Below are 18,204 nucleotides of genomic sequence, written 5' to 3'. Positions count from 1 at the left end.
TTTCAAAAGCAGTTTATTTTGAGCATTTATCCTTCCCTCTTACTCCTTAATGATCTGAAAATGTCATGTCCACTCTTCCTTTTCCATGATTTTCTCTCTTTTCACAAAAGAGAGGGGTGCATTTTAATTATTTGTATTTGGCAAATTCAAACAACATTATCCCACAATCTATGGCTTTTAGTTTGAGGGAAACATCACACTGTTTCCCTAAAAAGAATGGCAGAGGTAACAATGGCATGAGTGACTTTGGCTTTCCCAGTCAATACTCTGACTGCCCCAGGAAGAACTTAGTCTGCTCTACACAGCTGCACTTGCCTGGTTCACACTCAGCCTCCCCCTTCCTAGCTTCCTGTCAGTGCATTCCTATATGAAGGGCCAGGGCTGCCCTCTTCTGGGATTCCCCTAGCACTCTCTCCCTAGGGGCTTCGTGTGGTAAAGTAGACAGCGTGAATACTTCAGATTCCTTCCAAGAATGAATGGACTGGAAACATTTTCCCTTTCCCTAACACGGCAAGTCATCACTGTTTTCTTGTCATTCTTTTTGCTTGTTTCCTTGTTTGTTTATTCAGAATGGTTCCGCTTATGGTGAAACTGAGGCTCACCATTGTTTGGCACCCTTGGGGTTCTAAGAGCAGCCTGCAGCCTTTCTGTCTTCAACATCTGTCCAATCATTCACTTCTCACCAACTCCTCCACATAACCAAGCCCTCAACTCTTGTGTGGTCCAAGCACCTATCCTTCTCTCCAAATTCTGATTCCAGCTGGCCCATTTCTTACCTGTTCTCAGCAAATAGAATAAGCTTAATTATGCTTTTTCATTTTGAATTGATTTTAGACCCACAATAAATTGCAAAATCCAAGCAGAGTTCTCTGTACAAGTCACCTAGCTTTCCCAGTAGTAATGTTCTACATAACTGTAAACATCACATTTCAGAAATGAATGCTGCAATAATCCTAACAACTAAACTCAGTGTGATCCTTTAAAATTACAAACCAGGGGCAGGTGTCTGGTTAAGAGGCTTCTTGGGATGCCTGCATCCAATGTCTAAGTGTTTTGGTTCAACTCCTGGCTCCACTCTCAATTCCAGCTTCCTGCTAATATACAACCTAGGAGAAAGCAGATGATGATGGCTCAAGTAGATAGGTCCCTGCCACTCAGGTGGAGGACCTGGATTGAGTTCCTAGCTCCTGGATTTTGTCTGGCCAGTCCTAATTGTTGTAAGCATTTGGGGAATGAACTAATAGAGAGTGGACTCATTCCCTCTCTCTCTCTCTCTCTCTCTCTGCTTCTGCCTCTCTGCCTTTCTTTCTTTTTTACAACAGGGAGTGGGGAGATCTCCCATCTGCTGGTTCACTCCCTAAATGGCTGCAATGGCCAGAGCTGGGCCAGGCCAAAGCCAGCAAACAGGAGATTCCCCCAGGTCTCCCGTGTAGGCACAGAGGACCAAGTACTTGGGCCACCTTCCACTACTTTCCCAAGCACATTAGCAGGGAGCTGCATTGGAAGTGGAATATCCAGGACTCTAATTGGTGTCTGCATGGGATGCCAGTGCTACAAAAGGTAGCTCAACCTGCAGCACCTCTGTGCTGGACCCTTTCTGGCTTTCAAATGAATAAATAAAAATTAAAAATACATAAAAATGCAAAGAAGATCATGCAATTCCCCCCACATTACTAAAACATGTTATGGTTTCCTATCATTATTCAGATAAAGCATTGAAATCCTTAACCTGGTTCATTAGCAGTCTGATCACCAATCTGGTTTTAGACAGTCCTGTTTCCTATCTGTTGTGCCAGTGGACCATCCTTTTAGTATTTTAACACCCTCAAAAGTGTGGTGGATCAGATGACCAATGATATACACATCTCAGTGCAAGCTCTATCCCATCTAGTTCTGCCTATATAGACCTCTCTTTTTTATTTTGCACCGTTATTCTTCTTGCTTCTGAGTCCCTGTGATACATTTAAATCCAGATGAGGAGGATAGGTTGTGTATTGCACAAAGTTTCTTCCTGCCATAGGGCCATTACACATACTGTTTTCTCTGCCTGAAACACTTCCCATCCCCTTCTGCCTTTACCTGGTAGCTTCTACTTGTCATAGCTCAGCAGAACCATTACTTCTTCCCCAGACTGTCACATTCCTCTATTAAATGTCCTCATGCACCACACCCTGGATTCCTCCTTTGAATCCCTTATCACAGCTGTAATTACATTTGTATCTATAGAGTAAGCTGCTAGGAGGCAAGGGCATATTTGCATTTGCACAGCATCATACAGCCAGAACCAGCATGGAACTCAAGTTTACTCCACAGAAAACAATTACTTCATAGTTACGGACTGAATGGATAAAAGCTCAGCTGACAGCTTCACAAATAAAAAATGCAATGCTTCAGGAAAAAAGAAAAAGGGAAAATTATTCACTATAGCTTCTCTGGAGACAGGTACCCTTATGACTCATTTAATGATTTAAAAGCCTGACTTTGCAGGGAGAAAGACCCACCTTGAATCTTTTTTTTTTTTTTTTTTTTTGACAGGCAGAGTGGACAGTGAGAGAGAGAGACAGAGAAAAGTCTTCCTTTGCCGTTGGTTCACCCTCCAATGGCCGCCCGGCCGGCATGCTGCAGCCAGCGCACCGCTTCTCCTGGTCTCCCATGGGGTTCAGGGCCCAAGTACCTGGCCCATCCTCCACTGCACTCCCTGGCCACAGCAGAGAGCTGGCCTGGAAGAGGGGCAACCGGGACAGAATCCGGCGCCCCGACCAGGACTAGAACCCGGGGTGCCGGCGCCACAGGCAGAGGATTAGCCTAGTGAGCCGCGGCGCCGGCCCACCTTGAATCTTCATAATTGTAAATTAGGGAAATTTATTCCAGTCATTTAACTTCTTCCTACCTTAATTTGTTTTCATCTGTAAAAAGCAGTGGTAGTTGCAGGAGTAGTAGTAGTACCAATAAAAAAACCATCTCCTTTGCAAGAGTCTGGAGGGTTGAACGAGAAAATGCCAGATTGCTTAACAGAGACACGACAGGTAAATGTTTTCTCTTCTGATTGCTTGGCTAAAAGTGTTTCAAATGTATTATTCCCCTGTGTCTAGGGTGATTTCCTTATTTCATAACAGATACACAGTGAGGATTTGATGTTCTCTATCCAGCACTGGCCACCGCTCCCACTCCCCCAAGGATCCAGTTATCCTCAGCAGGTGACACTGTCCTCCTCAGAGCAACACGGGCCATCTTCCTCTACTTCTCATCCTTAGTAGCCCACATCACTGCCCTCAGGGAAGTATGTCTACTTTCTCTTCAAAATACATTCCCAATTTTGCCCCTTCCACACCTATGCATTACCATCATGGATCCTCCAGACTATTACAGCAGATCTCTCTGCACCTGCCCGTGCCATGAGAATATTCTCAACTGAGCAGCCAGATGGTGCTGTTAAAGTGTAAATCAGGTGACATCTATCCATTCTCCTCTCAGCCTCCCTACCCTCTGCTGTAAGACGCAGTGTGCAGCTGCGGTGGTGGAAGGACCCTGCTGCCTACTTCCTCTCCTTGATTCCCTCAGGCTCTTCACCTCCCTCTTGGAGATCTCCCCTCAATGAAGCACCTTCCCCAACCACATATGTAAAACTGCAGCTTCCATACTCTGTGTCCCCCTCCCTGATTTCAGTTATGTATAACATGCAGCATCTTCCAGATATTTTTTCCCATAAACTCGTCTCTTCCCCTAGAGTGGAAGCTCCATGAGGATAGGGAATTTTGTCTGTTCTGTGCCTGGCATATATTAGGTGCTCAATAACTACCTCTTGAGATTATCAAGTTGGACGATGTGCCAGCCCTCCATACTGCATGAGACAATCTTTTCCCACCTCTGAATACCACAGGACAGACAGCAAGAGAGGAATACCCATAAGCAGCTCTACACCCAGACACCAGCATGAAGAAAACACAGAAGACAGACCGTCATCCATTCTACCCACATAAGATTAGAGGACTTGAGGGGGAGAATGAATGTTAGGTAACTAAACATTAGACTCTATGTCTGAGAGCAGTTGAAGAAAATGTGAACTTTCTTTTAAGAAAAATGGAAATTTTGTACAGGAGAATGGGAAAACAATTGTGGAAGCAGACTAGAATTTGCACATCAAAAGTGTTGTTCATTAAAGTGGTTAAGTGTGTCCCAGCCCTCTCCCAGAGGCAGTTCTGGTGTGTCTTCCCTGCCCCGTATCAAGGGGGCAATTAGCTCCAGCTGAAGTTCTGGAAGGAATTTCAGGAATTCTATGCCCCAAAAGCTCTCCACCCGCAATATCCCAGAAACAGAGTGTCGCTCCCCCTCTTCATGGAGGAACGACACAGGACCCTGCGCTGTTCTTTCGTCTGCTCGGCCCTCCCCGGGTTTGCTGCTGGTTCTTCCCGGGTTGGCTACCGACGCTTCCACCTCCGTGGAAGGGCGGTTCCCCCGCCACCTTCCCCACTTCCACGGGGGAGCGGCTCTCTCGGGGGCTGCACAGGTATTCCTCTTAGATGTTCCCCTTAGATGTTCCTGGTGCATGCCGTCTCTCTCCTCTTTTATAGTCCTCCTCCGCCAATCCCAACTCGGCTGCCCACACGCCGAGTACGCTGCTCTCCTCCAATCAGGAGCAGGATCAGCTCCTGGAGGTCATCACTGAAGTTGGCAAGAGGCAGCTGCGTAGAAGCTGTTTTCTCCTCTCCCAGCGCCATATTGTGGGAGAGCAGATGCATAGAATAAGTCTTAATTCCAGTAACTCAGTCCAGTCCGGGTTGCTCCCCACACAGAGGGGCAGGAGAAATGGAGGGCCCACACTCTGATCTATAAAAACTCTGGAATGAATATTGACTGCGCTCTCAGTTATCTCCTGAGACATCTGCCTGCTCTCTCAGGTGTATTCCTTAAACTTGGTTATCATGCTTACTGCTTTTTAAAAAAAATGAATACATGAAGGCACTATAGCTCCCAGGGCAAAAATTGTTCCATACAGACAATTTGGCAAAAGTTAGCAGGCACAGATGAGGGCCCTGAGCCCCAGTCAGAAGTATGCTGAGCAGAGAAGTTCCATACTCTGTGTCCCCCTCAAGGGGACACCTTAGTACGTGCTGATGCTCAGCCTCCTGATAGGCAACTGAGTCAGATCTGGTCCCAGCGATGATAGTGCCTTGAGTGCGGTCATGTCAGCATGGCCACTTTGAGGCTGCTCAGTTGTCCAATGTGGAGGAATGAGGAGGCTGCTCTGTGGGCTGAGCATGTAAAACACAGCAAGATGTTAGCATTCAGAGGATGCTCCCATCAGGTGTGCCCACAGATAGTATGTATGTGGATCGCCTAATCTCGGGGAGACACCATGTGCAGAGGACTCTGGTCAGAAATCCCACTGGGTTGGGATCTAAAATGAGACAGTTTTAACATGAGCCAAGTTAATTTCCCATTGTCAATTTGAATGAAATTTCCAGAACATATGCTGAGGAACTGGCTCAGGATCCATTTTCCAGATGTTGGCAAAATAAAAGCCAAAAAAGAATATTTAAAATCAGCTGCTTCTCTTGTGATGCCACAGCTTTTTGCCAAACAGACAAATCTGTCCTGTTAGAAGCTGAAGCCAGAGCCAACTCTCTAAGTGGAAGGGACTTGAAAGAAACTTGGGTAAGTTTTCAGATGAACTTGGACTGAGAACTGGATAATGAATTCTCAATTAGTATGCAGTTACAAACTCTAGGGAAGTGAACACTGATAAGGAAAGAAAAGTGTTAGTATTGAGACCTCATAAAATGAGCCTGAATTTGAGGCATGAATCCTGTTACTGCTGCCAAAAGCACACAGCACTTGCAGAAGAAAGAAACTGGATTAGCACCTACTTTCTAAGAGAGAAGACATTTTAAAGTGTTTAAGGCTAGAAGGCGCCTTACAGATCCTCTGTTCTGATACTGGGTTTTTCATATCCATCTCTTCCCTGGGCTTCTGAGCTCAGTTCCCTTTAAAAGTTGGCCAAAGAGGATAACATAAGAGCATGTGCTGACTGTTCTCATCTCTCTCCCTCTTCTCTATACTTCTTCTCCGGCTCAGTGTGTAGTTCTTACCTCAGGCTCCTTTTTTACAGATTTCCTATTCAATCTCCAGGAGCACAGTTCTCTGTTTACTGCCTACAGGATTCTTTGATGTTATCATTATATGTCATGCCAGGTTAAAGGACAAAATTCCCAGCAATCTTGGCCCCAGGGAGTTCTTAGCAGTTCGTAGGATCCATCAAGGAATAGACAAGAAAAGTTCTGTAGAAGATAATGTAATCATCTAACATCACTCAGCTTATTAATGCTAGCAGCAACTCCACAGACCAAAGCCTTTGATTTCTGAAAGAATACTTCCGCAAAAATTATGCGGATATATAAAATCAATTTACTTCTATTTTTCTAGTTTGTGTGCAAGACCATATATAACTTCAAAAATATTGAGATATTATAATTATATAGGAAACATTCTAAATGCTTAGAAAACAATGACTGGTCAAGAGGGCACCAATATATATGATGGGTCTTCAAAAAGTTGTTTAAAATGGCATGTTATGAAAAATTATACATGGGGTTAAAAATTTCTTTGCACCAAATTAAACTTATCTTTAAAAGAGTTCTTCAAACTCTTTTCTAACACCCTCATATAACACATGCAAAAAGATGTTTAAAAAGGCTGTTTTAAATCCTCACATTAATTAACTATATATATTCTAATTTTTAAAAACTGTATTTGTTCACTTGAAGAGCACAGAGAGAGGGGGGATGGAGGCATTTTCCATCTAGCGGTTCATGTCCCAAATACTCACAACAGCCAGGGCAGGGGCAAACCAAGCCAGGAGTCGGAAACTCAATCTGGGCCTCCTTCAGTGGTGTCAGGGACAAGTACTTGAGCTATCACCTTCTGCCTCTGGGGTGTTCACTGCAGGAAGCTGTATTGGAAGTAGAGCTGGGAATGGAACCCAGGCACTGCTATGATGGTGTCCCAAGCAGCAACTTAACCATTGCATGAAACACCTGCCCTATTGTAACTAATCTGTACATAATATCATCACCTTAGCTGAAAAATAAGCCAATTCTGTGTAGTTAACATGATGTAGAATAAAATATTTACACTTTTTAACATTGGTACTTAAAAATAATTGTTTGAGGCCTTTGTTTAGAATAAAAAATAAAAATTTAATAGCTCATTGACCTTTATGTTTATAATTCCTAAAATGGTGGATAAGTGAAAACAGATATTTTATTCCAATGCAATCACAATCTTTTTGCAGCTTAAATTATCTCTGGCTTGGTTTGGTAATAGCCTGTACTTTACATGAGTGATCATGAAGCTATCTTAAACTGGAGCCATTGCCCTAAAGAAAATGTTTATAGCCTGACTGGGATAATTGCATTCTCCTATTAAATATCACTCCTTCAGGGCTAGTTATTGTTGAGTATAAATGTGCTACTTTATATGCAAATAAAATGTACTCAGAGTTGAATAGAAAGTTCTGCCTATATCTACCAACAAATCATCTTATTAAAATTCGTATTAGCAGACAGAACATCTCAAGATGTGAGATGTTAATATCACACATAATGATGGACAATTCTTTCCTGGAACTGTTATTTTCAAAATGTTCAGTTAGCTAGTAATACTGTCTTCCCATGAAGCTACAACAGATTTGGGTTTTATATTCTGAGTTTTATTTTGAGTCAGAAAATTTTATAGCATTGGGATTACTTCTTGCCAAAAGTATTTTTTTGGGATATTTCTCTCTGACCTTTGCTTCTCTTCAGTCCTTTTGCTGCATACTCACACACCTGGAAAAATCAACTTCTTTCCATATAGTCAACTTCAAAGGATACCTGGGAGTTCAGCTTTCCTAAGAAGCCTTCTTAAATGCAAAGTAGCAAAGCAAAGATCTCACAAACATTGTACATGGGATCTAATCACTTCACTTTCCATTTGCATTTTCTTCTGCTTTTAACCTATGTTTTTTAATTAGATCTTCAAGCAAAAGTGCCATCATGAAAAATATGAGTTTTTGCTTTTCACATTTGAAAGAGAAATATTCTTCTCAAATCCCATATCAGACTATGCCTCATGTTTGTATTATTAACAACCTCTCAAGGTACTGGGCAACAACTATCCAAATCAAAAGTATATTACTAAGACTTGGTCCCCTGTCTGTGCAGTTAATAAGATAAACACTGACTATTTAGTGGAGGAACGGTGTAATGCGTTTAATCCCTAGTTCCAACACTTCCACCTGTAGCATCACTGTACTTGCCTGGAGCTGTCAGATGAATATGGGCAAGTTCAACAGCTCGATGCAGAAAACTGAACTCTAATTTTCTGGCTGATGCATCTAATTCCCTCAAGTTAAGGGATCCTTCAGGTGAATAGGAACTGGAAATCATATTATAGGTGAGGGCATCTTAAGGTTGCATCGCCAAATCAAAAAGATATTGCACATTTGGGAATTTCATTACTTATGTTGAAATTTCAAGAAAGCTTTATGTCAAGACAGAAAGTCATACATGCAGGAGTCAAAACTAAGTATTCTTCTTGAGAAGTGTCTATTATTCTATGATTGAAGTTTGAGTCTGACTTGTTAATCAGGTTTTAGGGACCACAGGAGATAAAATAAAGCTAATATATGTATTATATTGAAGATGTCTTTAAACTGTTTTTCCATGAATTAAGAGATCCATATTCATTTTCAACATTCTTTTTTGTGCAATTTGAAGACAAATTGGACAGCTGCAAAGTGCAAGGGACCAACATTCTTGATCAACTTAAAAGCAAGACATGGATACACTGCATCATGAGATATATTTGTATTATCTGTTTAAAGATAAATACATTTATTTAATTCACATTTGTCATCTCTGCTAGACTGCACCTTCCAGAAGGTCAAAGCCCTTGTCTGTTTTGTACCCACTTCTCCAGTATTGCTCAGGAGAGTCCCTGTCACCTATTAGGCTCTCAAAAATGTTTGATGGATGGATGGATAAATAAATGAATAGATGCTCTTCTGACCTTAAGTATTTTTCCATTTCTTATAGGTTCTCCCAAAATTACCTTATAGCATTTAAAATAGAATAAATTCTTACATTCCCATAATCACTTAGATGTTCTATTTAAAATAAAAGAAATATACTAAATCAGCCCTAAAAATTAGAATTGCTTCTGTAACACACAAAATTAAACCAACTTAGTTCACATTTTAATGGTAACAGAACACAGCTAAGATCACCCTCAGGATAATGAATTTAAGTAGATCTTCATGGTTAAGAGAGGGTACAAATAGATTTCCACAGAGCTCTTCCCTACTCCTAATATTTAGGACAAAGAGAATGGGTAGCTGAAAAGTTGTGCTTCAAAAATGATCTCTTCATCAATCTCTTTGTTCATACCAAGACTCACAAAGTATATCCTCCAAAATGAAGATTATCTATCTGAAATTATCTATCTAAAATGCAATCTAGTCATGGAGTTTCTTTGCTTAGAATACTTTAATACATCAGTAGCTTCCACTGTTTTATGAGCAACTGTTGGCAAGGTGGTGGTGGGGAGTGTCCTTTACTTTGTATAAAAGGCCCTACCAGAACTGTATCCCTTTTGCAGATTTAATTAAATTTCTTACCACTCCTTGCCTTACACTATAATCCTCTGATCATACCAAAGAGCTGACAATTGCCTTGCTGAACACATTGCATTAGGTCACACCTTTGTACCATAGCTCCTACCATTTCCTTCACCTGGATTGTGTCTCATGTTTCTTCCCTCTGCTGACACTTTCTCCCTTGAACACATATCAAGTCTCCTTTGAGGAGATTTTGGCTAAACGTCCTTCTATTGTGGGTCCAATATAAGTCTGAACATATCTCAGTATTTGCTACATTATATTGAAATTAACCATCTATATGTCTTTTCATACTCTTTATTCCAGGTATTTCCATTCCATAAATTATGTCTTAGTCATCTTTATAGTTCCAATATCCATTTTGAAATCAGAATCAGAATATCTATTGGGTGCGGGCACTGTGGCATAGTGGGTAAAGCTGCCACCAGCAGTACCTGCATCCCTTTGGGCATCAGTTTGAGTCCCGGCTGTTCCACTTCTGATCCAGCTCTCTGCTATGGCCTGGGAAAGCAGCAGAAGATGGCCCAAGTCCTTGGGCCCCTGCCCCTACATGAGAGACCTGAAAGAAGCTCCTGGCTCCTGGCTTCAGATCAGCACAGCTCCGGCTGTTGCGGCCATCTGGACTGTGAACCAGTGGATGGAAGATCTTTCTCTCTCTCTCTGCCTCTGCCTCTGCCTGTCTGTAATTCTGCCTTTCAAATAAATAAATAAATCTTTTTTAAAAAAAGTATCTATTCACTTAACAAGAAAACAGTTCACAAAGTTCATGGAGAAATGGAATTAAAAGATGAGTTTACTTTGGTGTAAAACTATTTGAAATCCATGCGTAGGTAGTGTCTTCAAAAGCTCATGAAAATGTTTATTATGAAAAAACTATGTATGGATTTCAAATTTTACTTTTTGTGCCAAAATAAACTTATTTTTAATTCTATTTTCTTACAAACTTTTTGAAGTACCCGCATGTTTCTGACATTATCTTGTTCTTTTATTCATCAATACCACACTGCTTCTCAATGTTTTATCACATCATGGAAGTTTCCAGAAATTATCATCCTCTTTTCTTACATGAATTGCTGAACTAAGTTACTAATATCCTTCAAAATATTAGAACAGAAAAATTCTTTATCCATGGATGTTAACAAAAACCACATTGCTGACAATGATCTATGACTCCACATTGGATAAATACTCAAGCATGAATTAGCTCTGTGTGCTAATATTTGTAAGTAACAATTGCAAGGAATATATGTGATAAAGCATCTCGATTATTTTCAGTAGTACATAAACTTGATATTATTTGCATACTTGTAGGACTTTTACAGATTTTTTAATCTAAAAGCTCAAGCAAATTTTATAAATTAAAAATGATAAAAATCATTTTTCTATTTCAATTTTTGTACCAATGTATTGCATTGTATTGCCTTTCTTAGAGTTCTTAGAAATGCAGAAAAAAATACAATTTATAATAGAAATGCGGACACTCCTTTAACAATGGCGACTCTAACAGGCATCTTGGTACTATCAGATGTTGTGGCTCCCAGTCTCCAATTTCCAGAGTGCCATGACTTACTCAGTACTCTCTAAAGCACCAAGCAAGCAATCTTTTTTGTCCTTTGTGCATTTTCACATCTTAGAAATGCTCCCTTCCATCTTCCTTGTGCCACCTACCCCCCATTTGTCTCACCCTGTATCACTACTCTTCACATTTTTTTCTAGGTTTGTTACCACACTAAAATCTTATGAATAATTACGTGAGGTTGCTATGGAGATTTTATGTGATTTGTCATGAGGAAAATCTACTGTGTTTGAGATAATTCTCCACATTAATGACTCAGGAATATTTCTCTCTCTCTCTCTCTTTTTTTTTTTTTTTTTTTTTTGGCCCAAATTTTCTCTGGGATTATAACCAACTGCATGTATTTGAATACCGAATAGCAAGTCATCTCATAAATAATATAACCATAAGAGTGACTGAATTCACCACTCGGGTGCAGTTCAATTTCTCATGATTTAGAAAGAATATTTAATATGATACATTTTTGAATACCAGCTGAACTCTAGTCTGCATCCTCTGACCACAGCATATATATTTCAGCTATATTCATTTTCGAGAATATGTTAAACTGTGTGAAATTAAAGACAGATATAGTAATCTTTTTCAAAAACATATACTTATTCTTTTTATGTGGCTTAGACATTTTGGAGATGGGACATAAGGATTAAATTGATGATTAGGCATTAGCCTAAGGCAATTCAGACAAACAATTACAATAAGTCAACAGGCAGCAAATGGCAAATCATGTAACAAAGTCAAGATTCTATACCTTTCTTGCCTGAGCTCCCCAGATCCAGTTTAGGATGGGTAAATACCTGAAAAATCACATCAATTATTAGACAATTCATATAGAAGATCTTGCTTTTGGAACCCAGATAACCAAAGCTGAATTTGGTATCATGATTGCTATTTTGGACAGCAACATTCCCAAATCAGCCATAGGCAGAAGACAACTGTGATGAATCCAGGAGATGGGCATCAGGAGAGTGGCATGCACAGGACAAATACGGAGTCAGAGCAATCATACCCCAAATCACAGGGAGACCAATTATGGAAACAATTTCTAGGCAACACTTTTACTGGAAGCAGAACAAAATTAGACATTTAAAAAATTATGGAAACAGTAGGTGATTTTCATGAAGGATAATTTAGTACCATTGGTATCCGGAGAAAAAAGACCAATAGGAACAAAGCCAGGAAGAAGGGGAAGAGCAGAGGCATGAATGGAGTTGGAGGAGTGGAGTGAGATGCCCTGGAGGAGGGAGGTCATGTTCATGTGTTGCCTTTGAAGGCAGAGTTGGTATTACCACTGTGCATAAATCAGCATTTAAGTGAGGCAGAGGAGAAAGAACAGAAGAGTGAGTGCAAGAAAGAAGAGAGGATAAACATCATGAAAATGCCTACTTTTCAGCTGTAACAAGTGAAGAGGATAAAAGCTTTCATACACAGGCTTAGCCAAGAGGAAGTTAGCATGTGAAGGTTCCTGTAGAAATTTAGGCAAATTGCCAAAGGACTCAATAGTTTAGTTAATACCTGGTAACTCTGTACAGCAAGGGAGATCTTTCAATGTCCTAATAGGAATCTAGTGAAGGGCCTTCTTCCCAGAAATTGAGTCTTGTTCATATTGAATGTGCAAATGGGTGTCTGAAAAATATCTTAGCAGGTGATGGGTCTTGAGTGGTTATTCTCTATGCCCTAATTGATTAAAGAGAGCTGTTTCCGAAACAATGAAACATTATTCATGGAGGAAAATGGGAGAACACTTTTGCAGTGCTGTGTAAGGAAAAGAAAACCAGCCTTAAAATTCTGATGAATGGAAGATCATGGCAAATCAAATTAGAGTGAAGAGGAAATCTGTCTCAGCAGTTGGAACCAATACATAGCTCAAGGGTTTTCCCAAGAAAGGAAAAAACATATCAGCTCATTGGGAGGATTCTCAGTCACCACATATATGACAGGTACAAGAAAGCCAGAATTAACCCCAACCAGGAGGCAAGGATGTAGTCAGGTGACTGGAGAATTCTTGCTGAGATCTTCAAAGGGAGCCTTTATTACATGGTAGCTAGAGTTGAGATTATTCTAGAAGCACACCTCTGAAATGACAGGGAGAGCCTTATCAACCTCACAACCAACAGACCATGATTTTAATTCAGGAAGAGCAATAGTAAAAGCAGAAAAACTTGTGAAGAGTTTTCTAGTAGCTTTAGAATTCTGCATAGAACACTGAATAGGAGCAGGCGTTTAGCCTGTAGTTAAGATGCCCACAGGGGCCAGTGCTGTGGCTTAGTGGGCTAAGCCTCCACCTGCAGTGATGACATCCTATATGGGCACTGGTTAGTGGCCTAGCTGCTCCACTTCTGATCAAACTGTCTGCTAATGGCCTGGGAGAGCAGTAAAAGATGGCCCAAGTGCTTGGGCCCCTGCACCCACATGGGAGACCTGAAAAAAGCTCCTGGCTCCTGGCTTCAGATCAGTTCTGCACTGGCCATTGTGGTCATCTGCAGTGAGTGAACCAACAGATGGAAAACTTTTTTCTCTGTCTCTCCCTCTCTCTATCTGTAACTCTACCTCTCAAATAAATAAATAATCTTTTAAAAAAAAGATGCCCAGAGCACAAATCCAAGTACTTAGGTTTAATTCCTGCCTCTGATTCCAGACTCCTGACTCCAGCTTCTTTACTAACCCTGGGAAGAACTGTGATGGCTCAAGTAACTGGGTTCCTGCCATCCATGTGGGTGACCTAGATTGCATTTTTGAATGCTGGCGTCAGCAGCAACTCAGCCCCAGCTATTGTGGGTTTTTGGGGGAGTAAACCAGATCTCCTTTTCTATCTCTCAAATACATAAAGAAAAAGAAAGCAGAAAATTTTGAGAGCCTAAGTGCTCAGGACTAGTAAAAGAATGTATAAAAGAAGGAGGGTAAATAACTAGTTGGATATTTAGAAAGAGTCAAAAAGCATTTGAATGTCTTGGTCAATAATCCTCAAATAGCTATAAAGATGGATCCATAGGGACTTCCTCAGAATCCAAAACCAAATTTTCATGAATCCACAAAATATCAATAAATATCTTTAAACTTTTTATCCCACTTCATTGCCATAAAAACAAACTATAAGTATGTTCTGAATGTATTAATGAGCAACCTAAGGTTGAATACTGCCATGCGGCCCAGTGTCTTCTTTGCACTTTTGTTTATGATGATGTCTTTAAAAACTAACAAGAAGAGGACAGAGGTGGTCTTAATGTATACATGGCATATTCCTGCTACAAGAAAAAAAGCAAACTAATACAATTACACAATAAACTACATGCTACAGTTTGTAGCATGAGTTGAATACTGGAAAGAGCAGTGTGTTGCCATCCATCACATTACTACACAGAACAGACAAATGAAAAAATACTTAGTGCTAGTACAAAAGATCACCTTAAGAAAGAGCACATCTAAGTTGCAAGTAAGTCTACTGAATGTCTTGCTGTCCTATTAAATCTATGTCGTATATTTGAATTTGTAAATTTATTTTGGTTCTGCACTGAACTAGGAACTACAAATACAAAGAGTGCATGGAACGGAGGAAAATTATCAAGGACTACAGAGAAGCATAAATCTGTAACAATGGTGTCAAAAAGTCCAGAGTATGTTGTGGCTTACAAAACCTGATGGAATCTACAGGGAGTGTTAGGTTAAGGCTGAGTTTAGAGCCAGATGTGAACAAGGATGGGATTGACTTATTGCTTGAAGCAAATGATGTAATGCTGGTAGAAGCTGGAGAGAAAACAGAACCATTCAACTCCTATATTGCTTCCACCTTTGCTATCAAGGCAAACAATCTCCACACTGAAAAGAAGAAGAAAACATGAACCCCAAGATAAGTGAGACGATCTGGAGGGAGATTAGCAAGCTGCTTTGCATAAATCCAAGTCTCAGCCATAAATTACACCCTGGGGTAGTGAAAGGGCTTCAGATAGGACCATGGAAGCACTGTTAGCAATTTCAGGGGAAGCCTGATGAGTCAGAAGGGCCCTGTCTTAAAAGCAGGAAGATGTGTGTGGGTGTTTATAAAACATTTCAACATTTTTTAATTTTCAAAGTCAAAGGGAAAAGTTGCATTTAGAAGTTAGGAATCAGTTTTTAGTCTGATCTTACCATCTCCACCCCCAACACACCAATTTTTGTAAAATACAGTGCTTTTTAAAAAGCATAAGCCCATGTAAAAAAGAAATCAATAGGGGCTTCCTAAGAACAATTCCCATTCATATCTTTTCAGGTGAAGCAACAAGGCTGAGAACTGGAATCTCGATTTCTGCTGGGTATTGGGTAAAATATTTCTTGATAATCAAGAAACAGTATGTAGGAACAGGGACTAAATGACCATTGAATTAGGTGACATTGCAGAGCACACTGTGGGGTTCTCTGCCCAACAACTGTACTAGACTGCATCAGCAACAGGCTTGGTATCAGAAATCTACAATTGAATAACTGCTTTGACACTGGGATCCTGCATTTCCAGCCTACTGCCCATTTCTACAAATAAAGTGTTGGGACAAAGTCACACCCATTGGTTAACATGTTGCCTATGGCTGCTTCTGTGCCTCAATGGCAAAATTAAGGAATTTCAACAGTGATTATATAACGCATAAAGCTAAATTATTTACAACTAGGTCATTTACAGAATGGTCTTTTATTCTTTGACTAGTTTGTAAAGTAGGATACATTATAACTTCTCTGATACTCATTTTCATCAACATCAAATTGATAACTACAACAAAGTGCATAAGAAAGCTTTGATGAAGTAAGGCACAAGCAAGCTCTTTCTGGATAGTGATTTACTATACACATATAAGGCATGTCTTAGTATTGCTCTGGTTATTCAAAGATTAATAGCAATGTTTTTCACATCAAAAATATGCTGATCTCCAGGGCAAAGGTGACCCTCAAAATTACTGGATAGATTTTGGATAGAGAGAAGGGGTGAGGGAAGGAGGAGTAAGTTAATCAGGGTTAACAGTAAACATACCTTACTTCACACTGACTATGGACCAGGGACACACACCCTTTAAGAAGAACTAGCTCTTTCTATCAGACCTGTGACATTACTTACATTTTGCATCTGAATGAAAGAAAAGAGGTTTAAACAAAGGCAACAACAGTAGGAGCGACAATTAGTATTTATGAAAGACTTACTATGTCTTAACCACTATGGTATATAATTACTTAGTGTAATTTCATTCTATCCTCTTAATTACCTCATAAAGTAATTGTTGGTATTATTATTATTATATCTTTAATTAGAAAACTAGAAAAAATTGAGGCTTAGGAAAGCTAAATAACTTCCCAAAGTCATACATCCAGTCAGTGGATGAGCTGGAATTCCTGACTTTGAACTTCGAACTATCATATGCTGAGGCCACTGATGTGCATGAGTAAGACTAAGTTTATTAAGGATAAATGTAAAGTATTATTAGAATGATGAAAATCCACCAATTTTCATAGCAGACAAAGAGAAATGTTATTTTTTGAATATTTCTAATTTTGAACTAATTTTGTACTTAATAAAAATATTACAGAATTCTGTTATATCATCACCTTCCTGTAATGTTAACATCTTACACAAATACAGCCCAGTATTGAGGATCAAGGAATTAACACTGGCATGATACTGTTCACTTAACTAGCTTAGTTTTTCCACTAAAATCCTTTTTCTGCTCCAGGATCCCACTTCGTATCTATCTGGGATCTTTCCTTAGTCTCCTGCAGTCACTGAGTACCAGTTTCTCTGTCATTCTCTTTCTTTTTTCTTCAATTTTTATTTAGTTATTAATCAGAAAGGCAGAATGATGGAGAGGGAGAGAAGGAGAAGGAAGGGGAAGGAGAGAGAGAGAGAAAGAGAGAGAGAGAGAGAGAGAAAGTGAGCGAGAAAGAGCTTCCATCTGCTGGTTCACTGAAATGCCCGCAATATCTAGGGCTGTGACAGACTAAAACCAGGAGCCAGAAGCTCCCTCAGTCTCCCATGTGGGTGGCAAAAATCCAAATAATTGGACCATCATCTACCGCTTCCCAGGTACCTTAGCAAGAAGATGGATCAGAAGCAGAGGCAAGACTCCAATCCAGGCATTCCCATAAGGGATGTGGTCAACCCAAACTGTGGCTTAATCTTCTGCATCCCAGTGCCTGCCCTTGTCTTTCATGGTCTTGGTGTCTTGGAAGAATGCTGACTATTTTGTCCACTCTCTCACAATTAGGGTTTGTCTGATATTTTTTTTTCTCCTCATTGGACTTGGGCTATGTGCTTTTTGTGCGAATATCACAGAAAGGATGTCATGTTCTTGGTACATCAAACCAGGGAGTTTATAGTGGCAACAAGTTCAATTATTTACCAGAATAAAATCTCCATAGGCTAACAGGTAGCCCAGTTACAAATATATACATACAAAACCTACACACATTTGAAACCTACACATAACCAAGCATGTACATACAAAACCAAACCAAAGTTCTGACTGTGTTAAGGAAGAGTTGAGAATTTAAGCAATCAGCTCTGCCTTTCTTTCCAGTAGATGACAGAATAAGCACTGAGCTGACAAAGGCTATGAGCACCTCATGCTGCTCCTTAATGCATCCATACTAAACAGTGAAGCACACTGATGACAGAAATTGGTTTTACTGTGGCTGCATCTGAACCCCAGTTAATAAGCAAACTTGGGTCATGATCCTGATACCTATCATTGCCTAGGACGTGCCAGGCTAGATGTTGGTTGCTTGTCCAATTGTGAGCCATGCCTTGTGGATGACGAACTCTAGCAGAAAGAATTTTCTGGAGTCTCATCATCATAATTTCTGGAGTCTCATCATCATATATGATAGTTTATAACTCGACTCTTTATTGAAATTGAGACATAAGTCCCACAGACACAAGGGGAGTTTATTTTAGCATATCTTCCCCAGTTTATAGCCAACCTCAAAATTACAATTGAATACAAAGTGAGCTTGTTGTGAA

General features: G+C 40.1%; 1 protein-coding gene across 13 annotated transcripts in view; it reads right to left on the bottom strand.

Moving 5' to 3' along the window:
* Window positions 1-18,204, bottom strand: part of NCKAP5 (NCK associated protein 5) — a 1,120,879-nt gene that overhangs the window by 709,209 nt on the left and 393,466 nt on the right. The window contains exon 1 of one of the 13 annotated variants that reach the window (XM_051849627.2): window positions 11,980-14,271. The exons of the other annotated variants lie outside the window; for them this stretch is intronic. The gene's annotated coding sequence lies outside the window, so the exon portion shown is untranslated. Of the gene's footprint in view, window positions 1-11,979; window positions 14,272-18,204 lie in introns of those variants that run through there. 13 annotated transcript variants of the gene reach the window in all.

The sequence above is a fragment of the Oryctolagus cuniculus genome, chromosome 3 (assembly GCF_964237555.1).
Source record: "Oryctolagus cuniculus chromosome 3, mOryCun1.1, whole genome shotgun sequence".
Taxonomy (NCBI): domain Eukaryota; kingdom Metazoa; phylum Chordata; class Mammalia; order Lagomorpha; family Leporidae; genus Oryctolagus; species Oryctolagus cuniculus.
Note: the sequence above shows the minus strand (reverse complement) of the source record. Positions and strands in the feature narration are given on the sequence as shown.